The sequence below is a fragment of the Arachis ipaensis genome, chromosome B7 (genome assembly GCF_059453495.1).
Source record: "Arachis ipaensis isolate K30076 ecotype BB chromosome B7, ASM5945349v1, whole genome shotgun sequence".
Classification (NCBI taxonomy): Eukaryota; Viridiplantae; Streptophyta; class Magnoliopsida; order Fabales; family Fabaceae; genus Arachis; species Arachis ipaensis.
The window spans coordinates 92,839,903-92,866,779 of NC_142442.1; the positions used below are offsets into that span (position 1 = coordinate 92,839,903).

The 26,877-nt window shown below is 38.8% G+C and overlaps 2 pseudogenes; one reads left to right on the forward strand and one right to left on the reverse strand.

Moving 5' to 3' along the window:
• Positions 1-24,367, reverse strand: part of LOC148553376 (uncharacterized) — a 41,917-nt pseudogene extending 17,550 nt beyond the window's left edge.
• Positions 5,836-8,563, forward strand: LOC148553377 (uncharacterized; annotated as a pseudogene).
• Positions 24,368-26,877: the final 2,510 nt, after the last annotated feature.

A 26,877-nucleotide genomic window follows, 5' to 3' on the forward strand; every position in this document is an offset into this window, starting at 1 on the left:
TTTTTATTTTTGAATTTTTAATGAAGAGAGAGAAAAATACTAAAATGATGCAAAACATGAAAATTCAAGATCAAAACTAATAATGCTTGCAAGAATACTTTGAATGTTAAGATGAACACCAAGAACACTTTGAAGATCATGATGAACAACAAGAACATAATTTTGAAAAATTTTTAAGAAAAGAAAGACATGCAAGACAACAAACTTAAAAGTTTTCAAACTTAAAAATTTTCAAACTTTAGACACTAACAAATTGAAAAAACATATGAAAAACAAGAAAAGACACAAAACATGAAAATCACAAGATTAAACAAAGATAATCATCAAGAATAACTTGAAGATCATGAAGAACAGTTTCATGCATGAGTTTTCAAAAATTTTAATGAAAATTAAAAATATGCAATTGACATCAAACTTAAAACTTGACACAAGACTCAAACAAGAAACACAAAATATTTGGTTTTATGATTTTATTAATTTTTTTGTATTTTTTGAGATTATTTGAAAAAATAAAAATAAGGATTTCAAAATTTTTAATAAGAATTCCAGGAATCATGCAATGTTAGTCTAAAACTCCGGTCCAGGAATTAGACATGACTTACTAGTCAGCCAAGCTTTATGTGAAAGCTTCGGTCCAAAATACTAGACATGGCCAATAGCCAGCCAAGCTTTAGCAGAACATTACATTCAGCCAATGGCCATTGCAATCCCCAGTAACGGCGCTATTTTGATGATTGGATTTTTTACGGTTTAGAATTCACAAATGAATTCTCATTGCAAGTATAGTTTCTAAACCAACAATAATCCTTTCATACAAAATTTGTTTGTCACTAAAACAAACCCCTAAAATTATAAACCGAAGTATTGGAACCTCGGGTCGTTCTCCCTAGGAATTGCGATAAAGTGTTTTGTTATTGGTTATGAGGTATGTTTTCAGATTTTTGGGATAAGAGACATAAAATATAAATGGCAATGAAAATAAAGTAACAACTAACAAAGCGCTTGACAAGGTATGAGAACTAGAAGTCTGGTGCACGAAATTGTGATATCAACGGCGCCAAAAACTTGGTATGCACGTTTATAATCTCAACTCCTTTTCACAACTCCGCACAACTAACCAGCAAGTGCACTGGGTCGTGCAAGTAATAAACCTTACGTGAGTAAGGGTCGATCCCACGGAGATTGTCGGCTTGAAGCAAGCTATGGTCATCCTTGTAAATCTCAGTTAGGCAGTTTCAAATGGTTATGAGGTTTTGATAATTAAAATATAAATAAAATATAAAATAAGATAGAAATACTTATGTAATTCATTGGTGAGAATTTCAGATAAGCGTATGGAGGTGCTTTGCTCCTTCTGAATCTCTGCTTTCCTACTGTCTTTATTCAATCATTCATACTCCTTTCCATGGCAAGCTTTATGTTGGGGGATCACCGTTGTCAATGGCTACCATCCGTCCTCTTAATGAAAATGGTCCAAATACGCTGTCACCGCATGGCTAATCATCTGTCGGTTCTCGATCATGTTGGAATAGGATCCATTGATCCTTTTGTGTCTGTCACTACGCCCAACACTCGCGAGTTTGAAGCTCGTCACAGTCATCCCTTCCGAGATCCTACTCGAAACACCACAGACAAGGTTTAGACTTTCCGGATCTCAGGAATGGCCGCCAATAATTCTAGCCTATACCACAAAGACTCTGATCGTGAACCAGGAGGCTAAGAGATACACACTCGAGCTATTGCAGATAGAACGGAAGTGGTTGTCAGGCACGCGTTCATAAGTGAGAATGATGATGAGTGTCACGGATCATTACATTCATCAGGTTGAAGTGCGAGTGAATATCTTAGAATAAGAATAAGCTTGAATTGAATAGAAAAACAATAGTACTTTGCATTATTTCACGAGAAAAAGCAGAGCTCCACACCTTAATCTATAGGATGTAGAAACACCACCGTTGAAAATACATAAGTGATGAAGGTCCAGGCATGGCCGTGAGGCCAGCCTCTAAAACGTGTTCAATGGTCTTAGTTTTGAAATATGAAAACTGGATACAAAATAAATCTCTAAAAGTAGTTTTTATACTAAACTAGTAACTAAGGTTTACAAAAAATGAGTAACTAAGTGCAGATAGTGCAGAAATCTATTTCCGGAGCCCACTTGGTGTGTGTTTGGGCTAAGCATTGAAGCTTTAACGTGTAGAGACTCTTCTTGGAGTTAAACGCCAGGTTGCATCTTATTTGTGGCATTTAACTCTGGTTTGTAACCTGTTTCTGGCATTTAACTTCAGAATAAGCAGGAAGTTGGCGTTTGAACGCCGTTTTGTGTTGTCAAAACTCGGGCAAAGTATGGACTATTATATATTGCTGGAAAGCCCAGGATTTCTACTAAATTAAAGAAAAATAACACAACAACATGACCCATCATTCATCATCTTCATTATCATATTGATGATTTGATTTTTGACGGTTTAGAAGTCACAAATGAATTCTCGTTGCAAGTATAGTTTCTATACCAACAATAATCCTTTCATACAAAAATTTGTTTGTCACTAAAACAAACCCCTAAAATTATAAACCGAAGTATTGGAACCTCGGGTCGTTCTACCTAGGAATTGCGATAAAGTGTCTTGTTATTGGTTATGAGGTATGTTTTGGGGTTTTTGGGATAAGAGACATGAAATATAAATGGCAATGAAAATAAACTAACAACTAACAAAGCTTTTGACAAGGTATGAGAACTAGAATTCCTATCCTAGCTATCCTCCTCAATTGTCACCACAATTGTCCCTTGATCCCGCTTAGTTAATCTCTAACCATGGAGGAAAGTCAAGTGGATGAATTAACTTGACTCCACAAGTCCTAGCCTAATCTAGATGAAAGACTAGCTTTAGTGGCATTTAAATCAATTAGCAACTTCTAATTATCAATCAACAAAAGCATTAGATAACTCAAGAGTCACTAATTACTCTACCAAAGCCAAGAGGGGAAAATCTACACTAAAATCCAACCAAGCATTTTATCAAACACATGGAAGGCATAAAAGGAAAGTAAAATGAATTAAGCAATTCAACAACAAAGGAACATGAATCATAAATTGCATTAAAATGAAAATGGAAGAAACAAAAGTGCATCAACATAAAAGTAGAGGATTACATGAATCAAATGCAAAACTAGAGAGAGGAAAGGTAGAAGAAGAGGAATTACAAAAGGAAAACTAAATCAAAGCATGAAATTAACCTAGATCTAAGAAATTCTAATCTAGATCTAACCTAATCCTAATCCTAGAGAGAAGTGAGAGCTTCTCTCTCTAAAACTAACTTTCCCTCCAAAACTAATCTAAACTAAACTAATGATCTAAAGTATGTTGATTCCTCTTTATTCCTTGGGTTAAATAGCATCAGAAGTGAGTTAGATTTGGGCCTGGGAAGCCCAGAATTCGCCCCCAGCGGATTCACTTTAAGTGGGTCACGTGCAGACATCGACGCGTACGCGTAGATCACGCGTGCGCTTCGCTTGACAATTTTCCACCACACGTACGCGTCATGTGCGCGTACGCGTCGCCTTGCGACCTTGTCGTTTCACGCGTGCGCGTCTGCTATGCGTGCGCGTGGAGTGAATTTCTCCCAATCCTTGATTTTCCATGATTGCTCCACTTTGCATGCTTTCCTCCCCATTCCTTTTATCCATTCCTAGCCTTTTCAACCTGAAATCACCTAACAAACAAATCAAGGCATCTATTGGAATCAAAGGTGAATTAAATTTAGCTAATTAAGGGCCTAGAAAGCATGTTTTCACACTTAAGCAATAATTGGGAGACAATCATGAAATCATGCTTTTTCATTGAATAAATGTGGGTAAAAGGTCATAAAATCACCTAAATTAAGCACAAGATAAACCCTACAAATGGGGTTTATCACATATATCTCTTTTAATTTATATCCAATTTACTTTTATTTAATTTCAGAACACATGCTTATATATTTGTCTCCAGGTGACTTTTTCTAATGAATATATTATACACACACATATGCTGTACATGTTAATGTTAATCCTTCATGTTTAATAATTCTATATACTATATTGTCTAATTAGAATTTCGTACTTTTATAAAAATAAATAGATTTTAATTTAATAATATTTTAGGTGGTATTAATGCTAATTTATGGTCCATTGAAGTGGTATATAGTGTATACATCTTCTCCTTAGCCAACGGTGTTAAATTCAAATCTTGGGTAGGGCATTCCCAACTCTCAATCAAGATTACTTCGATAAGGGGAAACCTATGGTTCCACTTCTACCAAATAAAGGAAACGCCATTCACTCTCTTGATAAAATATACCACTAACACTTTTCAGCTGGATTTCCATTTCCTCCTTGCTATTTTTTGAGACACAGTTAGTGGATATTTCTGATCATGTTATTTGGTCTTTTGAATAGGCTCTGAAGAATATTTCTGGCAGATCTAGTCATTCAAATGCCTGGAGCAGATTATGCTAGACTCGTGCATGCAATTTATGCTTTCGCTCAGGTAATGTACCATTCTGTCTTACACGTTAGTGTATTAACTTTGCTATATCCTGGGTTTATCTGCTTGCCCAAATTGATTTGATTTGCTAAATATGTTGTGCTTATTTGCTGATTTATTACTTCCCTTTGCAAATTCACATTTCCCTTTGCTGATTTGGTAAATACATTAGAGGACTGATTTTCTGTAGTCTGTGTGTGTATTCTATGGAGTCCCCATGCAGAACTGCAGAAGCTGGCTAACCATTTGATTTTCTTCTTAAAATATACATAGGACAATACTAACACTTTTCCATGATCTATCTTTTCATTACCTGATCAGCTAATCTGTTCATAACATGCTCTTCCCAATGTTAAAAAAATAAAATTAAAAAAATATAGTTTTTCTTTTTTCAAATAAAATTTAGAGGCAGGGAAGGGAGGTTTAATAATTTAATTCTTCATATAGATTTACCTTCTCCTGAATTTTTTTGTTTTATTTTGTATACAGGATATTGTTTTTGGACTGGTAAAGACAAAAGGAGTTGAGTAGTTGTTGTGGCATGTATAGCAACTTCAAATGGCATCTCAAAATGAAGGAACTAAGGAGTAAGTTTATATCATACTTGATATATATTATAATTTGATCTTCTAGTTATTTAGGTAGTGTGTATATGGTAGCTAGATTGTCACTATAATTGACCTATTAGACCATGTTTAGTAATTTCATATATTTGCATTATTAGGATTAGTCATGTTTTGTCAAAAGATTGGATGGATTCACCAAGATTTGAGAAGGAGTACATAGTTGGTGTAAATAGTTTTTTAGAGTTTGCCTTCGTAAAGGGAAAACCAGTTGGAAAAGAAATCCAATGTCCGAGTGCAAGGTGTGGAAACATTTACTGGCGTGAACGAGATGCCGTATATGAGCATCTTATTTGATTTAGGTTTGTCGAAGGTTATAAACGATGGAATAATCATGGGGAATCAGTAATCCCAATAGTAGTAGATACTGACATTGATGATCGAGGCGGCCTTGATGATATTGACGGGTTGCTGCATGACACATTCGAAAATATGGAAAATTTTGAAGAGGGGAACAGTGGGTTGAATGAAGATGCGAAGAGATTTTATAAGCTAGTAGACGAAGTAGGTCTGGAATTATATCCGAATTGTATAACTGGATTTTCGAGGTTATCGTTCATCATTCGTCTTTACCACTTGAAGTATCTACATGGGTGGAGTAACACATCTTTTACCTCCCTCTTGGAGTTAGTCAAAGAATCTATACCTGATTTGAACATCCCCACTTCTTTTAATAAAGCTAAGAATATGGTTAAAGAGTTGAGTCTTGACTATGAAAAGATTGATGCATGTCCTAATGACTGCTTGCTATATCAGAATGAGTACATAAATGACTCAGTTTGCCGTATCTGTGGAGAGTCTCGATATAATCAGACTCCTACTATGGATGGCAACGAAGAGGACTTTGCACTTCCAAATAAAGTTCATAAGGTTGTTGCGAAAACCTTAAGATACTTTCCTTTAATACCAAGGCTTAAAAGGCTTTTTATGTGCCCAAACACAGTAGAGGCGTTGAGGTGGCATGATGAGCAGCGTTTGAAAGACGGTTGCATAAGGCACCCTGCTGATTGCCAAGCATGGAAGAACTTAGACAGTCGGTACCCGAACTTTTCAAAAGAACTGTGCAACTTGAGGCTTGGTTTGGCAAGTGACGGTTTTAATCCTTTTTGAACTATGAACGTGTCACATAGCACATGGCCAGTTGTCTTAATGGTGTGCAACTTTCCCCCTTGGATGTACATGAAGTCAGAATATTGCATGCTCTCTTTAATCATACCTGGACCTTATTCACCAGGAAATAATATTGATATTTTTTTTCAACCATTGATCGAAGAGCTGAAAGAGCTATGGGTGTCAGGGATAGATACATATGATTCTTTTAAGAATGAAACTTTTCAATTGCATACTGCACTTCTTTGGACAATCAATGATTTTCCAGCGTATGTGATGTTGTCCGGTTGGAGTATGAAAGGAAAGTTAGTTTGCCCTTGTTGTAACCATGATACTGCTTTTTGTTACTTGAAACATAGCCAAAAGACAGTTTACATGGACCATAGGAGATTTTTTCCAGTTGATCATGCATGGAGGTCTAACAAGAGATTTTAATGGAAAAATAGAATTCAGGGGTCCACCACGAATGTTAACAAGTGAAGAGGTTCTAGATATGCTAAAGTCAGTAGATAATGCCTCTGGGAAGACGCAAAGCAAAAGTAAAGGCCAATGGAAAAAAGGATCAATCTTTTTTGAGTTACCATATTGGCAGCATTGTATGATCAAGCACAACCTTGATGTAATGCATATCGAAAAAAACATAGTTGACAGTATAATTGGTACCTTATTGGATATTCTTGGAAAGACAAAGGATCATGCAAAAGCTTGTTATGATCTTAAGGAGATAGGCATTCGAAAGAATCTTCACCCAATAAATACTAAGGATGGCAAAAGAACTAAACTTGCTAGAGCATGCTTCTCCATGACCAAAGGGGAGAGATCCCTTTTTTGTGGTGTTTTAATGAAAACAAAATTGCCTGATGGAAGTGCTTCAAACATTTCTCATTGTGTACAACAAGAAGAGAGAAAGCTTTACAGTTATAAGACTCACGATGCTCACTTCATGTTGCATTACCTGTTGCAAATACCAATCAAGAGCATTCTTCCAGATCATATTGCTATTCCTCTAGTGCGCCTGTGTTCCTTTTTTCGTCGGCTATGTCAGAAGGAAATCTCATTAGAAGAGATTAATGGTTTAGAGTCAGAGATTGTAGAGACTTTGTGCCAGTAGGAGAGGATTTTTCTGCCGACCTTTTTTGATATAATGGTTCAATTGCCTATTCATTTAGCTAATGAACTAAGGTTAGGTGGTCCCGTCCAGTTTCGATGGATGTATCTGATTGAGAGATACACGTGCACAGTAAAAGGGTATGTACGTAATAAAAGTCGTCCAGAAGGATCAATTGTGAAGAGTTATTTGGCTGAAGAGTGTTTAACTTTTTATTCAAAATATTTGCATGAGGGAGTGAAAATAAGATTCAACATAGTATCTCGGAATAATGATGCAGGCACTTCAACCAAAGATCCTAATTCAAATTTGTTCACAAACAAGAGAAGTCCAATGGGTGGAAAAAAAGGGCAACTAATTATTTTGGACGAGAAGTCACTCCTTCAAGCTAATGCATATGTATTGAACAATTGCGATAACGTAGAGCCTTACATGAGGTAAATTTGCACTTCTCATTAGTTCTATTCCTTAGACTAATTTTGGTAGTATTACATAATAATATACATTTCTTGTAGAGAATGTTGTGAGCAACAAAAGCAAGACAAGCGAAAGCGGAAGTGGAACATCGTTAAAGATCAGAATAAAGACTTTATCAAGTGGTTTACGAGACGTGCCATGAAGGATGATGTTCCTGGTTGGATACGACAGCTGTCTAAGGGTCTAAATAAAGTTACAAAATCATTTTCTGCCTATGTTGTCAATGGGTACAGATTTCATACTAAGTGGCGAGAAGTGATACGGAAAATGCAAAATAATGGTGTCACTGTGGTGGCTGAAACTACAAGCTTTGCGAGTGTTAAGGACAAAAAACCAATCAAGGCCAATATAAGATATTATGGTAGATTCATGGATATTATCGAGTTAGACTATTATAGCCAATTTAAAGTTGTGTTATTTAAGTGTGAGTGGTTTATGGCTGAGGAAGATGATTATGGTTTGAAATACGTCCATTTCAATAAAAGATGTTACCAAGACGAACCATTTGTGTTGGCAGGCCAAGCACACCAGTGCTTTTATGTGAAAGATCCATATATTCCCCAAAAGCATTATGTGATGAAAACGGTTCCCAGAAACTTGTTTAACATTGGTGTCCAATTACAGTTTGACCCTAACATAAGAGAGCCACATGAATCGGCGAATAGTCCGATACCCTTAAGTGATATTGGTGAGGTAGACTTGGATAGTCAGGGTGTGTGACCTACTATTGTTGATCTGTGATAAACCCCATTTTTAGGGTTTACCTTGTGCTTAATTTAGATGGATTTTATCCACTTTTCCCACATTTATTCAATGAAATAGCATGGTTTCATGATTATCTCCTACATTGTGCTTAAGTGTGAAAATATGCTTTTTAAGTCTTAATTAGATAAATATAATTCTCCTTTGATTCCACTAGATGCCTTGATATGTTTGTTGAGTGATTTCAGGTTGAAAAGGCAAGGAATGGGTCAAAGGAATGAAGGGAAAATCATGCAAACTGGAGAAATCATGAAGAAACAAGGATTTGGGATGCTGATACCCATGCGCACGCGTGGATTGTGGAGTCGCATGTCAACGCATACGCGTGGATGGAAAACTATCAAGCGATGCGTACGAGTGACGTGCGCGTACACGTTGATGTTCGCACGTGACCCACTTAAAGTGAATCCGTTGGGGGCGAATTCTGGGCTTCCCAGGCCCAAATCCAACTCACCTCTGATGCTATTTAACCCAAGGAATGAAGAGGAATCAATCATCTAGTCTTAGTTTAGTTTAGTTTTAAGTTTTGGAGAGAAAATTAGTTTCTAGAGAGAGAAGCTCTTACTTCTCTCTAGAATTAGGATTAGGATTAGGTTTTAGTTCTCTTCTTCTAGATCTAGATCTTCTTCTTCTCTTGCTTCAATTTTTCTTTAGTTTTATGAATTCTTATGTAGATCTCTATTTCTCTTTCAATGTAATTTATGATTTCCATGCTTTTTCATGTTTGCTTTGATTTTCTATTATGGATCTATTGCCTTTGTAGTTAGATCTCTCTTTAATTATTGCAATTCATATTGTTTACTTTCGTTGCCTTTTATGTGTTTGATGAAATACTTCTTTTAGCTATGAATTAGATTTTGCTCCTCTTGGCCTAGATAGAGTAATTGGTGACTCTTGAGTTATCTAATTCCTTTGATTGATTGATAATTAGAAGTTGCTAATTGACTTGAATGCCACTAAAGCTAGTCTTTCCCTTAGGATTTGGCTAGGATTTGTGGAATCAAGTTAATCCATCCACTTGACTTTCTTCCATGGTTAAAGGTTAACTAAGTGAGAGCAATGGACAATTGTGGTCACAATTGAGGAGGATAACTAAGATAGGATTTCTAGTTCTCATACCTTGCCAAGAGCTTTGTTAATTGTTAGTTTATTTCTTTTGCCATTTATATTTCTTGTCTATTATCTCAAAAAATCCCAAAACATACTTCATAGCCAATGACAAGAACACTTTATTGCAATTCCTAAGGAGAACGACTCGAGGTTTGAATACTTCGGTTATTAATTTTAGGGGTTTGTTACTTGTGATAAACAAATTTTTGTATGAAGGGATTATTGTTGGTTTATAAACTATACTTGCAACGAGATTTCATTTGTGAAATTCTAGACCACACAAAAATTCATTCATCAATGTGACACCGAACAAGATCAAACCTAAAGACAAAGAAACAGTGTCTGATCCTATTTTTATTTGTTCTGAAGCATTTGGGTGCATATATTTATTTTTATTTATTCTGAAGCATTTGGGTGCATGCATTTATTTTGATCCTATTTGTGTGTAATAGGAACATCTTCAAAATTTGAAAGAAGCAAGATACAATGATGATGAAGCAGTTCAAACAGTTTTCGGAAAAGAGAGACATGAAAGAGTTTATTTCTATGGTCACGGTTTTAAGGAGGGGTGACCATAGAGGCTATGGCCACAGTGAAAAATCGTGACCATAGATGAGGCTATGGTTACGGTTTTAAAGAGGGTAACCATAGAGGTTATGGTCACGGTTTTAAGGTGGGGTGACCATAGAGGCTATGGCCACGGTGAAAAACTGATGAGCGGATATTTTATACGCTTTTTGGGGATAATTTCATATAGTTTTGAGTATGTTTTAGTTAGTTTTTAGTCTATTTTTATTAGTTTTTAGGAAAAATTCATATTTCTAGACTTTACTATGAGTTGTGTGTTTTTCTGTAATTTCAGGTATTTTTCTGGCTGAAATTGAAGGAGCTGAGCAAAAATCTGATTCAGGCTGAAAAAGGACTGCTGATGCTGTTGGATTCTGACCTCCCTGCACTCAAAGTGGATTTTTTGGAGCTACAGAACTCGAAATGGCGTGCTTTCAATTGAGTTGGAAAGTAGACATCCAGGGCTTTCCAGCAATATATAATAGTCCATACTTTGCACAAGAATAGACGACATAAACTGGCGTTCAACGCCAGTCCTCTGCCCAAGTCTGGCGTCCAGCGCCAGAAAAGGATCAAAAACTGGAGTTGAACGCCCAAACTGGCACAAAAACTGGCGTTCAACTCCACAAATGGCCTATGCACGTGAATTGCTTAAGTCTCAGCCCCAGCACACACCAAGTGGGCCCTAGCACACAGAAGTGGGCCCCAGAAGTGAATTTCTGCATCATCCATCATAGGTTATCCAATTTTTGTAAACCTAGGCTACTAGTTTAGTATTTAAACAACTTTTAGAGACTTATTTTGTATCTCATGACATTTCGGATCTGAACTTGGTATTCTCTGACGGCATGAGTCTCTAAACCCCATTGTTGGGGGTGAGGAGCTCTGCTGTGTCTCGATGAATTAATGCAAGTATTTCTGTTTTCTATTCAAACACGCTTGTTCCTATCTAAGATGTTCATTCGCGCTTAACTGTGATGAAGGTGATGATCAGTGACATTCATCACCTTCCTCAAACCATGAACGTGTGCCTGACAACCACCTCCGTTCTATATCTGATTGAATGAGTATCTCTGAGATCTCTTAATCAGAATCTCCGTGGTATAAGCTAGAACTGATGGCGGCATTCATGAGAATCCGGAAAGTCTAAACCTTGTCTGTGGTATTCCGAGTAGGATTCAAGGATTGAATGACTGTGACGAGCTTCAAACTCCTGAAGGCTGGGCGTTAGTGACAGACGCAAAAGGATAGTAATTCCTATTCCAACCGGATCGAGAACCAACCGGTGATTAGCCGTGCTGTGACAGAGCGCGTGAGCGTAGTTTTCACTGGAAGGATGGAAGGTAGCCATTGACAACGGTGATCCACCAACACATAGCTTGCCATAGGAGGACATGCATGCGTGAACAAGAAGACAGAGGAAAGCAAAGATTCAGAAGACAAAGCATCTCCAAAAACTCCAACATATTCTCCATTACTGCATAACAAGTAACCTTTAATCCATGCTCTATTGTTTATTCGCAATTCAACTGATAAACATAATTGACTTCCTGACTAAGATCTACAAGATAACCATAGATTGCTTCAAACCAACAATCTCCGTGGGATTCGACCCTTACTCACGTGAGGTATTACTTGGACGACCCAGTGCACTTGCTGGTTAGTGGTACGCGTTGTGAAAAGTGTGATTCACAATTCGTGCACCAAGTTTTTGGCGCCGTTGCCGGGGATTGTTCGTGTTTGAACAACTGACGGCTTATTTTGTTGCTTAGATTAGGAAAAAATCTTTCTTTTTGGTTTAGAGTCTTTTATTATTTACCCCTTGTTAAAACACTTTAAATTTATAACTCAGTTAATTAGAATGTGGTGTTTATGTTCATGGTAATTGGCTATCATAATTTTTTCAAAACCTTCCTTTTCATAAATAATATTTTCTCTATTAAATTGTGTGCCAAACTTTAAGTTTGGTGTTTTCTTGTTGAATTCCCTTTGGTTTTCGAAAATTTTGGTGGTTTTCTAAAAATTTTAAGTTTGGTGTTCTTTCTTCATGTTCTTGTGTTCTTGTGAGTCTTCAAAGTGTTCTTGAGTTTTCCTTGTGTCTTGATCTTAAAATTTTTAAGTTTGGTGTTCCTTGGTGTTTTCCCTCCAAAATTTTCAAAAACAAGGAGCATTAGATCTAAAAATTTTAAATCTTGTGCTATCTCATTGTTTTTCTCTTTCCTCACTAAATTCAAAAATATCTTTTCTCTCTTTTTTTTTAAAAAACAAATTTTCGAAAATTATAAAAAAAAAAATTTCGAAAATTTCTTTTGGTTTTCTAAAATTTTTAAGTTTGGTATTCCTTGGTGTTTTCCCTCCAAAAATTTTCGAAAAATAAGGAGCATTAGATCTAAAAATTTTAAATCCTGTGCTATCTTTTTGTTTCTCCCTTTTCCCTTAAACATCCAAAAATATCTTTTCCCTCTATTTTTAAAGCATCTTTTTCGAAAATCAATTTTAAAAAAAATCATATCTTTTTCAAAACTTCCTAACCACTTTCTCTCTCCTCAATTTTTCGAAAATCTTCACCCACTTTTATTTATTTTTATTTTATTTTCGAAATAAATAAATACATAAATAAAAAAAAAAACATAAATAATATTTTCTCTATTTTACATCATCTCCCTTTCTCCATTATGGACCTAAGCGGAAATGAACAGTCCAGGAGGACTCTGGGGTCATATTCTAACCCCTCTACTGCTTCATATGGGAGTAGTATCTGCATACCCTCCATTGGAGTCAGTAGTTTTGAGTTGAATCCTCAGCTCATTATCATGGTGCAGCAAAATTGCCAGTATTCCGGTCTTCCACAGGAAGAACCTACAGAGTTTCTGGCACAGTTTCTACAGATTGCTGACACAGTACATGATACAGAAATAGATCAGGATGTCTACAGACTGTTACTGTTTCCATTTGCTGTAAAAGATCAAGCTAAGAGGTGGTTGAATAACCAACCTAAGGCCAGCATAAGGACATGGAAGCAGCTAACAGAAAAATTCCTGAATCAATACTTTCCCCCAAAGCGGATGACACAGCTAAGGCTGGACATCCAAGGCTTTAAACAAGGAGATAATGAATCTCTTTATGATGCCTGGGAGAGATACAGAGAGATGCTACGAAAATGCCCCTCTGAAATGTTTTCAGAGTGGGTTCAGTTAGACATCTTCTACTATGGGCTTGCAGAAGGAGCTCAGATATCTCTAGATTACTCAGCTGGTGGATCTATCCACATGAGAAAGACAATTGAAGAGGCTCAAGAGCTCATTGATACAGTTGCCAGGAATCAGCATCTGTACCTAAGCAGCAACCCTTCCATGAATGAAGAGGTTAAAACAGTAACTGCTGAATTCAGTCCTGTAGAACAAGCTGCTGAATTCAATCAGCAATTGGACTTCCTAACAAGGCAGTTAGCCGAATTCAAAGATAGATTACAAGAGACAAGGATGGCTAATATACATATGGAAGAACAGTTTAAGCAAACAAAGCAGCAGCTGTCAAGGCAAATAACAGAAGAATGCCAAGCAGTTCAATTAAGAAGTGGGAAAATATTAAATACCCCACCTCAAGGAATCAAAAAGTCAAGAAATGAGCAACCCACCAAAGATTCACCTGAGGACAGTAAGAGCCCAGGGAAAAATAAGTCTGGCGCTAAAACGACAGAGAATTGGTGGAAGGTTGGCGCTGAACGCCCAGACCATGCCCAAAACTGGCGTTCAACGCCAGAAACAAAGCAGGATTGGCGTTCAACGCCAGAAATGGGCAAGAATCTGGCGTTGAACGCCCAAATAGGGCAGAATCCAGCGTTGAACGCCGAAAATGGGCACAGTTCTGGCGTTCAGACGCCAGAAGCAGACAAGGAGCTGGCGTCCAGTTTCACTCCAGCTTCTGACTCTGGCACTCAATTGCCAGTGAGGGATCAGACACACACAAGTGCTGATAACAACCCCTCTAAAAAGGCTTCTTTAACCACTAAGGTTGAAGAATATAAAGCCAAGATACCTTATCCTCAAAAACTCCGGAAAGAGGAGCAGGATAAGCAATTTGCTCGCTTTGCAGATTACCTCAGGACTCTTGAAATAAAGATTCCATTTGCAGAGGCACTTGAGCAAATACCTTCTTATGCCAAGTTCATGAAAGAGATCTTGAGTCATAAAAAGGATTAGAGAGAAACAGAAAGAGTTCTCCTCACTGAAGAATGCAGTGCAGTCATTCTAGAGAGCTTTCCTGAAAAGCTTAAAGACCCTGGGAGTTTTCTGATACCATGCATATTAGAAGGTAATTGCACCAAGACAGCTTTATGCGATCTTGGGGCAAGCATCAACCTAATACCTGCATCCACTATCAGGAAGCTTGGCTTAACTGAAGAAGTTAAACCAACCCGGATATGTCTCCAACTTGCTGATGGTTCCACTAAATACCCATCAGGCGTGATTGAGGACATGATTGTCAGAGTTGGGCCATTCGCCTTTCCCACTGACTTTGTTGTGCTAGAGATGGAGGAGCACAAGAGTGCTACTCTCATCCTAGGAAGACCCTTCCTAGCAACTGGACGATCCCTCATTGACGTCCAACAGGGGGAAATAACCCTGAGAGTCAACGATGATGAATTCAAGTTGAACGCTGTCAAAGCCATGCAGCATCCAGACACATCAACAGACTGCATGAAAGTTGATCTCATTGACTCTTTGGTAGAAGAGATCAACATGGCCGAGAGTCTCGAATCAGAGTTGGAAGACATCTTTAAAGATGTTCAGCCTGATTTGGAGGATTCAGGGGACATGAAAGAGCCTCTGAACTTTCTTCTGAAAGAGGAAAAACCCCCTAAACCCGAGCTCAAGCCACTACCACCATCCTTGAAATATGCATTTCTGGGAGAAGGTGACACTTTTCCAGTGATCATAAGCTCTGCTTTAAATTCACAGGAAGAGGAAGCACTTATTCAAGTGCTAAGGACACACAAGACAGCTCTTGGGTGGTCCATAGGTGACCTTAAGGGCATAAGCCCAGTTAGTTACATGCACAAAATCCTATTGGAGGACAATGCCAAACCAGTGGTTCAACCACAGAGGCGGCTAAATCCAGCCATGAAGGAAGTGGTGCAGAAAGAGGTCACCAAGTTACTAGAGGCTGGGATTATTTATCCTATTTCTCATAGCCCCTGGGTGAGCCCTGTCCAAGTCGTCCCAAAAAAGGGAGGCATGACAGTGATTCATAATGAAAAAAATGAACTGGTTCCTACAAGAACAATTACAGGGTGGCGCATGTGTATTGACTACAGAAGGCTCAATACAGCCACCAGAAAGGATCATTTTCCTTTACCATTCATAGACCAGATGCTAGAAAGACTAGCAGGTCATGATTATTACTGCTTTCTGGATGGCTACTCAGGCTACAACCAGATTGCAGTGGATCCCCAGGATCAAGAGAAAACAGCATTCACATGTCCATCTGGAGTGTTTGCTTATAGAAGGATGCCATTTGGGCTATGTAATGCGCCTGCAACCTTCCAGAGATGCATGCTCTCTATTTTCTCTGACATGGTGGAAAAATTTCTGGAAGTCTTCATGGATGACTTCTCAGTATATGGAGACTCATTCAGCTCCTGTCTTGATCACCTGAAACTTGTTCTGAAAAGATGCCAAGAGACCAACCTAGTTTTAAACTGGGAAAAGTGTCACTTCATGGTGACTGAAGGAATTGTTCTTGGGCATAAAATCTCAAACAAGGGAATAGAGGTGGATCAAGCAAAAATAGAGGTAATAGAAAAATTACCACCACCTGCCAATGTTAAGGCAATCAGAAGCTTTCTGGGGCATGCAGGATTCTATAGGAGGTTTATAAAGGATTTTTCAAAAATCGCAAAACCTCTAAGCAATCTGCTAGCTGCTGACACGCCATTTTTGTTTGACACAAAGTGCCTGCAGGCGTTTGAAACGCTGAAAGCTAAGCTGGTCACAGCACCAGTCATTTCTGCACCAGACTGGACATTACCATTTGAGCTAATGTGTGATGCCAGTGATCATGCCATTGGTGCAGTATTGGGACAGAGGCATGACAAGCTTCTGCATGTCATTTATTATGCCAGTCGCGTTCTAAATGATGCCCAGAAAAATTACACAACCACAGAAAAAGAACTACTTGCAGTGGTTTACGCCATTGACAAGTTCAGATCATACTTAGTAGGATCAAAAGTGATTGTGTATACTGACCATGCTGCTCTTAAATATCTACTCACAAAGCAGGATTCAAAACCCAGGCTCATCAGATGGGTATTGCTTCTGCAAGAGTTTGATATAGAAATAAGAGACAGAAAAGGGACAGAGAACCAAGTGGCTGATCATCTGTCCCGGATAGAGCCAGTGGAAGGGACGCCTCTCCCTTCTCTTGAGATCTCTGAAACGTTTCCTGATGAGCATTTATTCGCCATTCAGGAAGCACCATGGTTTGCCGATATTGCAAACTATAAAGCTGCAAGGTTCATACCCAAGGAGTACAACAGGACACAAAAGAAGAAATTAATTACTGATGCAAAGTACTACTTGTGGGATGAACCTTATCTCTTTAAGAGATGTGCAGACGGAATTATCCGTAGGTGTGTTCCTAGAGAAGAAGCACAGAGGATCCTATGGCATTGCCACGGATCTCAATATGGAGGCCATTTCGGAGGTGAGCGAACAGCCACCAAGGTCCTCCAATGTGGCTTCTATTGGCCCACACTCTATAAAGATTCCCGAGAGTTTGTACGTAATTGTGACAGTTGCCAAAGAGCTGGTAATCTGCCTCATGGTTACGCCATGCCTCAACAAGAAATCTTGGAAATTGAGTTGTTTGACGTATGGGGAATTGACTTCATGGGACCTTTCCCACCATCATACTCAAACACTTATATTCTGGTGGCAGTTGACTATGTATCAAAATCGGTTGAGGCTATTGCCACACCCACCAATGATACTAAAACAGTGCTGAAGTTCCTCCAGAAACATATTTTTAGCAGGTTTGGTGTCCCTAGAGTACTAATCAGTGATGGGGGCACTCACTTCTACAATAAACAGCTTTACTCTGCCATGGTTCGGTATGGAATTCGCCACAAGGTGGCCACTCCATATCATCCACAAACCAATGGGCAGGCTGAAGTCTCTAACAGAGAATTAAAGAGAATCCTGGAACGGACAGTAAATACCCGTAGGAAGGATTGGGCAAGGAGCTTGGATGATGCTCTGTGGGCCTACAGAACAGCATTCAAGACCCCTATAGGGACCTCTCCATACCAACTGGTGTATGGTAAGGCATGTCACCTGCCCGTGGAACTGGAACATAAGGCCTACTGGGCAACCAGATTCCTAAACTTTGATGCCAAATTAGCAGGAGAAAAAAGATTGCTCCAGCTAAATGAGCTAGAGGAGTTCAGATTCACAGCTTTCGAAAATGCCAAGCTATATAAAGAAAAATAAAAAAAGTGGCATGACAAAAAGCTGTCATCTAGAATCTTTGAACCAGGACAGAAGGTTCTGTTGTTTAACTCTAGACTCAGGCTATTCCCCGGGAAACTGAAATCCCGGTGGAGGGGACCATACGTGATTACAAGTGTATCACCATATGGTTATGTGGAGCTTCAAGATATTGATTCTGATAAGAAGTTCATTGTCAATGGACAGAGAATCAAGCATTATCTAGAAGGAAACATTGAGCAAGAATGCTCAAGGCTGAAGCTGGATTAAAAGCTCAGCAAGGTCCAGCTAAGGACATTAAAGAAGCGCTTGTTGGGAGGCAACCCAATTTTTATTTACTTTCATGGTTTTTCATGTTTTATTAGGTTCATGATCATGTGGAGTCACAAAATAAATATAAAAAATTGAAAACGGAATCAAAAGCAGCAGAAGAAAAATCACACCCTGGAGGAAGCACCTGTCTGGCGTTCAACGCCAGAACAGAGCATGGTTCTGGCGCTGAACGCCCAAAATGGGCAACATCCTGGCGCTGAACGCCCAAAATGGGCACCAACCTGGCGCTGAACGCCCAGAGTTGTGTGCAAGGGCATTTTGCATGCCCAAATTGGTGCAGGGATGTAAATGCCTTGACACCTCAAGGTCTGTGGACCTCACAGGATCATTTCAAGATCTGTGGACCCCACAGGATCCCCACCTTCCCTCCTCATAATCCTAGTTTTTTTCTTTCCACATCTTCTTTTTCATCTATTCCCTCTTCTTTTGCTCGAGGGCGAGCAACATTCTAAGTTTGGTGTGGTAAAACAATTATGTAAAGGATCTATAGCTCAGTGGTAGAACATGTGGCTGCAAATCAAGAGATACCTCAGAGGATGCACTTCCCTCCACATAATTATTGGAAGCAACTGAGGATAGAAATACCAAAAATCACTAGGAATCAAGCCACAAAGGCAAGGAAGAGACATAAAAGAGCTCAAGAACATCATTGGTGCCTCAAGAAGGAAATGCCATCATCACTAAGGTGGACTCGTTCCTTGTTCTTACTTTCTCTGTTTTTCGTTTTCTCTATGTTAAGTGCTTATCTATGTTTGTGTCTTCATTACATGATCATTAGTAGTAATTAGTGTCTAGTTTGATTTTATCCCCAATTAAGTTATAGTCTATTTTTCTCATCATCAGCAAACATGAATAAAATAGTAGATCTTTTGAATAAGAGGCAAAAAAATTTCGAGTTTTTAATAAGAAAAATTCTAATTAGTAACATGTGGTGGCAAAGTTTTCTGTCTTCTGAATGAATGCTTGAATAGTGCATATGTCTTTTGAATTTGTTGTTTAAGACTGTTAAATATGTTGGCTCTTGAAAGAATGATGAACATGAGACATGTTATTGATAATCTGAAAAATCATAAAAATGATTCTTGAAGCAAGAAAAAGCAGCAAAGAACAAAGCTTGCAGAAGAAAAAAAAATAGAAAGAAAAAGAAAAAGCAAGCAGAAAAAGCCAAAAGCTCTTAAAACCAAGAGGCAAGAGCAAACAGCCAATAACCCTTAAAACCAAAAGGCAAGGGCAAATAAAAAGGATCCCAAGGCTTTGAGCATCAGTGGATAGGAGGGCCTAAAGGAATAAAATCCTGGTCTAAGCGGCTAAACCAAGCTGTCCCTAACCATGTGCTTGTGGCGTGAAGGTGTCAAGTGAAAACTTGAGACTGAGCGGTTAAAGTCAAGGTCCAAAGCAAAAAGAAGAGTGTGCTTAAGAACTCTGGACACCTCTAATTGGGGACTTTAGCAAAGCTGAGTCACAATCTGAAAAGGTTCACCCAGTTATGTGTCTGTGGCATTTATGTATCCGGTGGTAATACTGGAAAACAAAGTGCTTAGGGCCACAGCCAAGACTCATAAAGAAGCTGTGTTCAAGAATCATCACACTGAACTAGGAGAATCAATAGCACTATCTGAATTCTGAGTTCCTATAGATGCCAATCACTCTGAGTTTCAATGGATAAAGTGAGATGCCAAAACTGTTCGGAAGCAAAAAGCTACTAGCCCCGCTCATCTAATTAGAATCTGAGCTTCATGCAAAAAAAAAACTCTGAGATATTATTGCTTCTCAACCTGTTAGTCTTCTATTTTATTTGTCTAGTTGCTTGAGGACAAGCAACAGTTTAAGTTTGGTGTTGTGATGAGCGGATATTTTATACGCTTTTTGGGGATAATTTCATATAGTTTTGAGTATGTTTTAGTTAGTTTTTAGTCTATTTTTATTAGTTTTTAGGAAAAATTCATATTTCTGGACTTTACTATGAGTTGTGGGTTTTTCTGTAATTTCAGGTATTTTTCTGGCTAAAATTGAAGGCGCTGAGCAAAAATCTGATTCAGGCTGAAAAAGGACTGCTGATGCTGTTGGATTCTGACCTCCCTGCACTCAAAGTGGATTTTCTGGAGATACAGAACTCGAAATGGCGTGCTTCCAATTGCGTTGGAAATTAGACATCCAGGGCTTTCCATCAATATATAATAGTCTATACTTTGCACAAGAATAAACGACGTAAACTGGCGTTCAACGCCAGTGCTCTGCCCAAGTCTGGCGTCCAGCGCCAGAAAAGGATCAAAAACTAGAGTTGAACGCCCAAACTGGCACAAAAACTGGCGTTCAACTCCACAAATGGCCTCTGCACGTGAATTGCTTAAGTCTCAGCCCCAGCACACACCAAGTGGGCCCCAGCACACAGAAGTGGGCCCCAGAAGTGAATTTCTGCATCATCCATCATAGGTTATCCAATTTTTGTAAACCTAGGCTACTAGTTTAGTATTTAAACAACTTTTAGAGACTTATTTTGTATCTCATGACATTTCAGATCTGAACTTGGTATTCTCTGACGGCATGAGTCTCTAAACCCCATTGTTGGGGGTGAGGAGCTCTACTGTGTCTCGATGAATTAATGCAAGTATTTCTGTTTTCTATTCAAACACGCTTGTTCCTATCTAAGATGTTCATTCACGCTTAACTGTGATGAAGGTGATGATCAGTGACATTCATCACCTTCCTCAAACCATGAACGTGTGCCTGACAACCACCTCCATTCTATATCTGATTGAATGAGTATCTCTGAGATCTCTTAATCAGAATCTCCGTGGTATAAGCTAGAACTGATGGCGGCATTCATGAGAATCCGGAAAGTCTAAACCTTGTCTGTGGTATTCTGAGTAGGATTCAAGGATTGAATGACTATGACGAGCTTCAAACTCCTGAAGGCTGGGCGTTAGTGACAGACGCAAAAGGATAGTAATTCCTATTCCAACCGGATCGAGAACCAACCGGTGATTAGCCGTGCTGTGACAGAGCGCGTGAGCGTAGTTTTCACTGGAAGGATGGAAGGTAGCCATTGACAACGGTGATCCACCAACACATAGCTTGCCATAGGAGGACGTGCGTGCGTGAACAAGAAGACAGAGGAAAGCAGAGATTCAGAAGACAAAGCATCTCCAAAAACTCCAACATATTCTCCATTACTGCATAACAAGTAACCTTTAATCCATGCTCTATTGTTTATTCGCAATTCAACTGATAAACATAATTGACTTCCTGACTAAGATCTACAAGATAACCATAGATTGCTTCAAACCAACAATCTCTGTGGGATTCGACCCTTACTCACGTGAGGTATTCCTTGGACGACCCAGTGCACTTGCTGGTTAGTGGTACGCGTTGTGAAAAGTGTGATTCACAATTCGTGCACCAGTGACCATAGAGGCTATGGCCACGGCAAAAACCGTGACCATAGATAGGGCTTTGGTCATGGTTTTAAGGAGGGGTAACCATAGAGGCTATGGCCACGGTGACAACTGTGACCATAGATAGGGCTATGGTCATGGTTTTAGGAAGGGTGACCATAGAGTCTATGGTCATGGTGAAAACCATGACCATAGATAGGGCTATGGTCACGGTTTTAAGAAAGGGTGACCATAGAAGCTATGGCCACGGTAAAAACCGTGACCATAGCCTTATCTATGGTCACGGTTTTAACGAGGGGTGACCATAGATAAGGCTATGGTCATGGTAAAAAAACGTGGTCTAAAGTGTCAGGTTTTTTAAATTGAAACCGTGACCATGGAAATCGTAACCATAGATAAAAAAATCGTGACCATAGACCTATGGCCACGAGAGAATAGGCCACGGTAAAAAACCGTGACCATAGGTCCAAAACCGTGACCATTAATCTATGGTCACCCTTTTTACTAGCTATGGTCACGGTTTTTTACTGTGACCATAAGCCTTTTTTTATAGTTACATACACTAAATCATTCATTTTCTTTTGATGCAACCGATTTCTTCTCTTTGTATTAACCTACAAACATATAGTACCAATAGTTAATAAATATACAAAAATTAAAATTAAGATAAATAAAGAATAGTTCTAAGGATTAAGGAATCACCATTTCAAATGCACTCCAATTACACTCACAACCAAATGAACCACAAGTTAAGCTTAGAACTCGGATAGCAAACTTCTTTAGTTCTGGACAACTATCTCCATAGAAGTCCCACCACTTAGCAGGTAGCATGGTCTTCCTACTACTCTTTGCAGTTTCATTACCAAAGAGGCCTCTTTGTAGACCAATCTCTTTTCTTTCTTCCTGGTTAGGAACCAGTTTTTTCAAAAAACTATATAGACCAATCTTAATGTCAGCATCATCAACCATGAAATTAGGTTCATAGAGATAATGAGGATTAAGATAATACGCAGTAGCATGCAATGGTCTATGCAGTTGGCTTTCCTACCTTCCATCAATAATTTCCCATATAGGTTCATAACTAAAAATAACAATGCAAATCAATAAAAATAAGAAAATTAAATAAATAACTGAATATAATAAGAAAACATGGTAACATGATACCAAGGTTGCGAGAACCGAACCGGTCAACGAACCGGTGAAGTAACTGGTTCAATGGTTCAGAGGTTCAACCGGGGTTCAACCGGGGTTCAACCGGTTTAATTATATATACAATAAAAATATTAACAAATTTAAATACCTCAGTCAGATTTCAATATAAACAATATTTTCCCTCAAATCCAGCAACCCATAATCAACAAAACACCATCAATAACTCAAACCCAGCAACCAGAATCAACAAAGCAGACAAATCAGCAGAATCAACTCAGAATAAAAATCATTGCACAACTCAAAATAAAAAAATTTCAGCATTAATAATAAACAATGCAGTGAAGCACTGCCTATACCACCATCAACAACTGAATAAGAAAAATCAAAATCATAGCATAACTTAGAATAAAAAAATTCCAGCATAAACAATGACCAATATAGTAAAGCACTGCCCATAACACCATCAACAACTGAATCACAAAAATCAAAATCATAGCATAACTCAGAATCAGAAAAATTCCAGCATAAATAACCAACAATGTAGTGAAGCATTGCCCAACTGAATCAGAAAAATCAGCAACCAGCAACTCATAAATCAAAATAAACAAAATTAACAAAATAACCGATGCAAAGTGACAAAGCGGCTAATACTCCGTAGCCGGGCAGAGAGAGACGTCGCCGTGTGAGAGACAGAGAGAAAGGACGTTGAGCTCCGACCCTCAGACATAGAGAAAACTTGAAGAGAGAGACGGACACTAACAAATCGAGCAGCGACGACGACAGAGCAGTCCTTCGCGGCGGCGATTCCAACAGCTCAGACTCGACGTCGAGGGGAGGTGACTATAATAGGTGCTGTTGACCTTGAAGAGAGCGACAGAGAGAGATCGCCGAAGAGACGACGACCGGCTGACGGAGATAAGAAGAGTAACGATCCGAAGAGACGGCGACAAGGAGAAGAACGATGAGAAGAGTGCGACGGTGGGATAGTGATGGTGCTGGGTTTAGGGTTTCTCAGAGACGGAGAGAAAGGAAAGGGGAGGGGAGGGGTGGGGTAGGGTGGGGTGAGAAGACTGCGACGGTGGAAAATTGATGGCGGCTAGGTTTAGGGTTCTCAGAGACAGAGAGGGAGAGAAGGGGGAAGGGTGGGGGTGGGGTGGGGTTAGGGGTGGGGTGGGTTAGGTATCTGTTGGGTTGGGTTTGGTTTTTTTTTACATATATATATATATTATAAAAAAACCGGTAACCCTGAAAAAACCCGGCCAGTTCTGACGGTTCACCGGTTAATCACCGGTTCGGCCAGTTCTTAGCCCAGTTTTTTGCTGAACGGTTTTAGAGTACAACCGAACCAACCAGATGACCGGTTCCCGGTTAATCCGGTTGAACCGACCGGTCCGGTTCGGTTTTCAGAACAATGCATGATACATTGATAATCAAATATTAAAGCTTTCAATTAGTCAAGACTCAAGATTACCTCTTTTTAACACAACCGAAGTTAGTCTTGATTGTTTCTTTGGCTTTTCTCATGCCTTCAAAGATGAAACCCATGGCTGGTTTTTCATCTGAATCTACCAAGCAAAGGACTATAATGGAGGAGCAGGAGCCTTGAGGCATATGACAATATTCTTCCATAGCCTACTATCCAAGGCCATGTTTTGGACTCTTATTCCTTCAGGCGTTGATGCAACCTTAGTTGTCTTCCAAGCATCAGAAGTAAACATAGTCATCAACGGTCCTTAATTATCATAAAGACAAGTGACAGTCAAATAGGCAGTGGCGAATCTTGTGGCACCTGGCCGAACCAAGTCCTTTACCTTTGTAAAATTCCTCAACATGCTAATGAGCATACTCCGGGAGTAGTTAAAAGTGGTGATTTTTCTTCCCTTTTTTATGGTTGTTTCATGCAACTTTAACTTCTTTTCAAAATCCTCTAATATCAAATCAATGCAGTGTACAGCACATGGTGTCCATACCAAATTCACTCATGAATCCATACCAAATATTTCTTGACCATATCAACTATTCAATCAACTGATACCATTTAGTACCCACCTCAACTAATGATAAATTCAACCTAATATTCATATCAAAACTTCTAAATTCCATCATTATTCCACTATACCATATCCAACATTTAATATCTCAATTTATCATTTCCTTCAACACTCATCAATCCAAACATCAATTTATCATCATCCTAACTTTATAACCCACATCATTTATGAACAATCTCAACACCCACCTTCGAATTACCAACAACATCAATATTCATCATCAATCATCAACCATATCAACAAACCCTAATCAACAACAATAAATCTCACTTTCATCATCAACCTTCATAATTGTAAGAACCAAAAATAATCAACCGGTTAATTAAGTAATTAATATTGCCCAAATTAGATTTTGAAAAGTTAGAGAGAGAGTTTGAGAATCTGAGTCAGAAAATGTGCTTTTTGCGAAAAACCGTGAAAAATCGTGAACCGGCAGTTGAACCAGTTGAACCGGTTCAAGTCTACCCGGTACCACACGAGAAAAAGTGAAAACAATCAAAAATCTTAGAGAAACATTAGAAATGGAAAACCGAGCGTTAATTTTAAAGGTTTGGCCCAAAGTTGGGCCAAACGGGCTAAAAACGCTAACGGGTTGGACCAGACCCAAGTTGGGCCCAAGCCCAACATATAAGAGGCTCTTTAAGTGAACCAAACCAGCCACAACTCCACTAAACACACACACACTTCAGAAATAGAAAGGGGGAGGAGGGGAAAAAGAAACACTATTCACCTTCTTCTTCTCTAGCTCATATCTTGAGCTACGGAGCTCCGATCGTCGCACCGTTTGCGGCTACGCGTTCCTCGTGAAGAGCTCTACAAAACCTATATAAGAAACTGGTAAGGAAAGCTCGAAATCCCTTCAGTTTATCTCCTCTAAATTTCGAGTTTCTAGGGTTTTGGATTAAGTGAGTTTTTATGATTTTGGATGTTTATGTTTGCTTTAATCCTTGCTTAGCATTGGATTTTAGCTATCAAATCTGTTGGAAAAGGTAAGAGCCATTAAACCCTTATAAATTTATGTTTAATTAGAACCCTAGGTTGATTTGAGGTGATTTATATGCATATAGTTTGATTGTTGTGGCTTTGGCAGCTTTTGGAACTTAATTGTGCTTATTAGAGTGGAAGTGAAAGCTTGGATTCTTTTTTGTTGAAAGCTCTTTGGTGCTCAATTTTGAGTTTTGGACATATAGTGAATCGTCCAAGGTATGATTTCGGTTTCCTCTATGTAGTATATAATATTCATGGACACTTAGGCTAGTGACCCATAGGATAGGTTTGAATTTAAATGGTTGTTGAGTTGTTAAATGATGATATGTGGTGATTTATGATGAATTAATGACTGTTGGGTTTGAGTATGATGAGTGATGGTAATATGATAATGATGATTGATTGTGTAAATTGAAAAGGCATAATGATGATATAAGTGATGTTGGATTTGATGAATTGGCATTGTGGTTGTAAAATTGTGATATATTGGTGTTGATGTTAAAGATGGTGAAATGTGAAGGGAGATGTGGTAATGTTGGTGTATTAGGGCACAACAGGTCAATTTTGATGAAAGATGGAGTTTTTGAATGGTTTGGTATGAGTTGGAATGTGTATGGTAAGAAATTGTGTAAATTGTGAAGTTTGGTAAAATGGGATTTTTGGTGAACTTTGTTTGATCATAACTTTGCCTCGGTTTTCAAAAGTTGATGAAACTTGTCTAGAACTAAAAATCGTTGAAAAACCTATAAATCGATATAAAGTTTGTGAAATTTGGAATTTTGTGGAGGAAGTTATGATCATTCAAAGTTGGTGTTAAAAATCTGAAATTCTGCAAAGTTGTAGAATTTCATGATTTCTGATATGTGTGAGCGCACACCCTTGTGCGGACGCACACCCTCAGAAAAATTTTGACCTGTGCGGACGCACACACCTGTGTGCACGCACAGGCAGGGAAGTGCATTCTATTTGCAGTGCTAGCACAGCTTGTGCACGCACATATCTAGCGAAGAATTTCAACCTGTGCGGACGCACAGGTCTGTGCCGACACACACATTGGAAAGGTCAGTCTGTTAGGGGCGTTGGCATAAGTTGTGCGAGTGAACAAATTTTGTAAGTATTTCCACCTGTGCGTACGCACACCCCTGTGCGTACGCACACATATTAAAATTTCCTGGGCGTGCACATGCACA